The following is a 6000-nucleotide window of genomic DNA, read 5'->3' as shown; positions in this document are numbered from 1 at the left end:
CAATGGGACCGAGTATCTGAGGGAACACGAAATATACGTGACGACTAAAGGTAACAGGAATGCAGCAGTCATGAAAAATAGGGCACTGTGGAATTACAATAGGTATGATGTTTTAACAGAATAGAAAGTTGGGCGAGTTGGTGCGTATTCATATTCAAAGAAAAGCGGCGCACAAAAAAGACGGAGACAAAGAAGAGAACCACACACAGCGCTGCACTCACAACTGAAAGTTTAATCCGAGCAACAAGAATTTAAAAAGTAATAGCCGCGCATGACAAGTGAGGTACAACGAGATTAAGTGATACGCTCATCAATAAAAGAACTCTTTTTTGTGCAATGTAACCGAGGTCTGGCTTACGCAAGCATCACGTGACTTGTTAATATGATAGGCTTCAGACACCTCACGGGCGAATTGATCGTGGTGCTTAAAAATAATAACAGTGTTAGACAGAAGAGGTGTGCACCCACACGTGGCACAATGCGAAGCTAAATGGGAAGGCGTCAATAAAAGGTTGCGGGAGCACTATCTCTCTTTGCATAACGGCACGCCTTCCCATTTAGCTTCGCATTGTGCCACGTGTGGGTGCACACCTCTTCTGTCTAACACTGTTATTATTTTTAAGCACCACGATCAATTCACCCGTGAGGTGTCTGAAGCCTATCATATTAACAAGTCACGTGATGCTTGCGTAAGCCAGACCTCGGTTACATTGCACAAAAAAGAGATCACTTTTATTGATGAGCGTATCACTTAATCTCGTTGTACCTCACTTGTCATGCGCGGCTATTACTTTTTAAATTCTTGTTGCTCGGATTAAACTTTCAGTTGTGAGTGCAGCGCTGTGTGTGGTTCTCTTCTTTGTCTCCGTCTTTTTTGTGCGCCGCTTTTCTTTGAATATAGGTATGATGTTGTGAGAGGAATATGGAAAGGGGTCATGGTTCCTGGGCTGACGTTCGGCAATGCGGTCTTGTGCATGAGATCAGAAGTTCAAGCAAGATTAGAAATTAAGCAACGTGGAATAGGTAGGCTTGCTTTAGGAGCTCACGGGAATACACCAAATCAGGGAGTACAAGGTGATATGGGATGGACATCATTTGAGGGCAGGGAAGCTAGCAGCAAGATAAAATTTGAGAAACGATTGAGAGAAATGGGGGAAGAGCGTTGGGCTAGGAAGGTTTTCAGCTACTTGTACATGAAGAATGTTGATACAAAAATGGAGAAAGCGAACCAGGAAGTTGACTGGTAAATACTTAGAAAACAGCAGGTGGCCAAACCAAAAAGAACTATCGGTTAAGAAGAAAGTGAAGGAAACGGAGACTGACATGTGGAGAATGGGCATGATTAAGAAGTCCGCACTAGAGATCTATCGAACTTTTAAGCAGGAAATTGCCAAGGAAAGGATCTATGATAATACACGGGGTAGTTCTCTACTGTTTGAGGCCAGGACGGGAGTACTGCGAACCAAGACATATCGGGCCAAATACGAAGGGGTAGACACAGTATGCAGTGCGTGTGGAGAGGAAGAAGAAACTGCCGAACACTTGATAATGTTCTGTAAAGGGCTTCACCCTATAGTTCAGGATGATGGCGCAGAGTTTTTCAAAGCACTGGGGTTTAGGGACCGGGAGGGCAAAATAAACTTTAAGCGGGTAGACTTAACCAGAAGGAGGTTATCTGATTGGTGGCTAAAGTCAAGACACGAGTGAAAATTAAACTCTTCACTGCAAAGTACGAGTCCTCAAACTCACTTTTTAAGGAAAAAAAATAAATATAGTTTTTGGTTCATTAGGTGTTACGGCTTGGTGGCGCTAGCCACCGCCCGATCTAAAGGGTACAGCCATATCCATCCATCCATCCATCCATTTGGGCATGACACTCGTAGATTACTTTCAAAATGGCCAGAAGTACAGTTTTCAAAGGAAATTTCTACAAGAACCGTGACCGAGTTCCTGCTCAACGTATTTGCACGGGAAGGCTATCCTCAAGCGATAGTCTGTGATAATGGGCCCCAATTCAAGTCAAAGGAATTTGTCAACTTAATACAAGAACGAGCGATCCGCCTATCGCACTCATCTGTTTATTACCCGCAGGCAAACGAACAGATCGAGCGGTTCAACCGCACGTTGAAGATTTACCTACTACTGGCCCGTCTAGAACAACGTCCGCTGCGAACTGCTGTACGGAATTACCTCGCCGCATACAGGTGTACACCACACGCCACAACAGGAGTGGCCCCTGCGGTACTTTTACATGGAAGGCTGCCAAGAACGAAGCTTGACATGTTCGGCTTATCACCCGAGTCCTTCGCAAAGGCACCCTACCAGGAGCTGGCCAGGCTGCGGCAACGTGTCAAGCGCAGGCAAGAGTACAGCAAAGCCTCCACCGACAGGAGGCGAGCGGCAAAACCGACAACAGTGGCAGTAGAATACATGGTGCGGGTGAAGAAACCATCGGTTTCATTCAAAGGTGACATCTCTTTCTCGAAGCCAAGGAAAGTCGTCGAGCAATGCGGCCCAGCATCCTTCATTCTCGACGACGGCAAAACATGGAACGCGGCAAAGCTGGGCAAGGTGCTGCTCGGCGCCCTGGCGACAATGGCCTTCAGCAACATTCTGCAGGGCGTGAATATTCGTTCCATCACGATCCCGGTGACGCAACGCTTCTCGCTGCAACATGGCAGCCAGCATCCGCCGAGGCAAGTGCTCTCGCAGCGAAACCTGTGCCTAGTGCAGATTACGATTCCCGCTCGCCAACGAGACCAGCCGCCGGACAGTTTCCTGCTTCAGAAACTGTTTCACGCCCACCCGGGAACACTACAGAAGAACCTGTGGTGTCGTGCCCACCTGCTCGCCGCATTCAGCCGCACCGAGAGAGACGGCGACCGGACAGATATGGTTATAAAGTGTGAATGTGTAAATATTCCTTAGTTGGTGTACCTGTTACCTAATGTATTCAATATTTTTGGCATGTGTCTAGATAATTTTGCGTGTATATATTGATGTGTATTTCTTGTGTATTTCTCGTTCCACATATAAACTGTGCGCGATTAACCGGTACTAACGTACTAACACCTTCCCAAAATTAAAAAAAAATAAATGAGGGAGGGAAAATGTATCCTGTATATAGTAATTTTGGTTTTTGTGTTTGAGTTGGCAACACTGGGTCCTTGTGATTGTATATATTTGTGGAACGTCTAATAAAAAGGGAGAGTATGCAACCACTACCCGTGAGTGCGAGGCACGTCACCCGTTCACTACAATGTGGATGAGCAGCAAGCGGGGCTCCTAAAGTTTTGTGCACTTGATACAAAGTTTCCACGTCACTTTCAACCTGCTACTACAGGTTCTGAATACCTTATTTGCAATATAAAACGCACACACCCTATCAGAGCTTTTTTTTTTTGTCGCTATTCGCGCCATCGAAGCTGGTGAGGGCAGTGTCTACCGAGATGAATACTACAAACCGTATTATGGTTCACCAATTTGCGAAATCACTCGCTGAAAACAACTAGTAGCCTCTAGCTGAGCAATGACGAGAACGGAGGTGGCTTCTCGGGCTTCTGCGGCTCAGTGCGACACAATTAACATTACTTCTAGCGCCCGCCCGCTGAGTCAAGCTCCACGTAATCTGAATACTTTTGCAGCACTTTTCCAGTTTTGAACAACGAGCTTTTGCTATATTTGATATCTACAAGATTTTAAGTGCGTCATTCACCATGCTTCTGGGGCCTACTGCATCAACACTCACACAGGCCCACTGAGCCAAAGCGTGGCGGACCTGGGGAAGCCCGTCACCGAGGCAATGATCCACGGGAATGGAAACAGTGGTGGATGAGGCGACTGATCAAACAGAATTTCACAAACGCTTCATCTATGAGGGCGCAAAGTACCGACCATGTTTTCGCAGTGCCCGGGCTGCCTAAAGCACACCCGCCGAAACCCCGTAAGTTAGTGTTCACGAATCTCTGCTCATAATACTTTGCCTCGTGTGCCAGTGAGGCTTGCGATTAAGGTGCCGGTACCGCCAATGCCGTTGGAGCCCTCTGCGCTTTTTTCACAGATGCAGAAGGCACACGTCTCCCTCTGGGTGTACAGACATGGTAACAAACAAGCACGTACACTCGTCTAGGTCTACAGAAAGAGACTTGAGCCATTACTCAAAACATGCACGTTGCCACATTTACAAACCGCTCTTTATTTCTCACTAATTGTCTTTATTAAAGAAACGCTACTCTCTTATTCCTGTAAAACCAAGATATAAGGTTTGTAGATGCATGAGGGGACTATTGCAGAATAGAGTGGCTGAACCTACAACTGACTCTCAATGACGAGGCTGCTTTGAGTTTCTCGCGAAGTCGTCACAGCATTCGGACGAGCTACAGAAGCAAGGCCTTCGCTCATAATTATTGGAAATTTGCGTTTGATTGGATATCATAATGACAGACTTCTGAAATAAGTGCGCATAGACAAACAGTGGAAGTGAGCCCCAGCAATGGCTTGACCTTATTGGTGAACGTGGTTGGCGAGAAGTCAACAGCGTTTCTCACCAAGTGAAGGGCGTGTGGTTCACGAGTTTTATATTCATCATTACTGTCACCCCCATCAATGATATTTGCATTATTCATTGCAGGACAAAGGCCTCGCCGGAGCGTCACCTATTGGTCATGCATTGTGGGAGCTGATCCCAATCTCTCGCTGTGAACAGTTCATCTTACACCTTACACTCAGCCATCTTTGCTTTCGTTCATCTCAATTTTCTCGTTTCACTGACACGCGGCTATCTACGCTTAGTGTCCTGTTGTCCACATGAGCAGAAAGACTGTATAGTCCACTATAGCGGCACACTTCATCACGCAGAATCAGTCGCCAGTGCAGCGTAAAAAATTAGAAACTCATTCTGGGGGAATATAGCCCGAATGGAGACATCAATCACGCTTCCGGCGTCCTTCTAGCGAATATTCGTCTTCCAGTGTCGTAAAAAAAACTCAAGCTACGGCTGCCTGTTTACTGATTCACTGTGTTCTCATGCTGTTTCTATACGTTATGCCTAACAGTTTTACCTTGCGGCTTTGTATGACCAACCAAATATTTAAACCAATATTGGAAGCATATCCGTTCAGAAGGAAGGATCAATCTGATCTCTGGCAATCCTCGAGAGCACAGCAGCATTTTCGGCACTTTCTCTCAGGTAATGCAGCGTGCACGTCTAAGTTCTGGCACATTCTGCATAGAACCTTCACTCGCGTAGCTTTTTCAGGAGCCGTGAGAACTAACAAAGCTACCATGTCACAGTTTATTTAATATTCTCGTTTGCCACGCCGTTTTAGGGGTAGGAAAAAAAGCGAATAAGGACGGCAAAGTAGGTGGTGAAACAAATTTGTATGTGTTCAAAAATAACTGCTGAGGTGTTGTGCTGTTACTCACAGCAATTCACGTTTGAGAGGGGGTCACAGTAGTCAATTTGGCATGGGCGGCAGGCACAAAAAGAACCATGTGCAAGTAATCTCAGGGGGCCAAATTTCCTCAAAGTGCAGTGCACTGTAGCTGTGTCGTGGCGGAACATGGGAGAGGCCTTTGTCCTGCATGGGGCGTAGTTAGGTTGGTAATAATGATGAGGGTGAGAGATATATTGATATTTGACTGACATGCCAGTACGTACAGTTTCTTGTTCATTTACAGCGCCAGTCGTTCCAGTGAATAGCAGAACTCTACGTAAGCCAAGGGCAAGCTCTCTTACGCACGTGTTTCTCCCGAGCAATACCGTCTTGCGTAGTGTGCTAAAACAAAAAAAAAATCTACCAGGCGTGCGTGAAACGCACGGCAGAGTCAAAGCCAAAGCTGAAAAAGTTAGCTTTATAAAGCATTTTCTTCCACTTTTGGGGCAACTGCTGTAATCAAAATTTTATGCTACTCACTACACTATGAATTATAAGCATCCATTATGCAATTATTCGCTATTCTTTGAAGAAGTGTGGTACCTGCTAAACACTTGTGAGGCAT

The sequence above is a fragment of the Rhipicephalus microplus genome, chromosome 8, assembly GCF_043290135.1.
Source record: "Rhipicephalus microplus isolate Deutch F79 chromosome 8, USDA_Rmic, whole genome shotgun sequence".
Lineage (NCBI taxonomy): Eukaryota > Metazoa > Arthropoda > Arachnida > Ixodida > Ixodidae > Rhipicephalus > Rhipicephalus microplus.
This window is presented reverse-complemented; position numbering follows the sequence as displayed.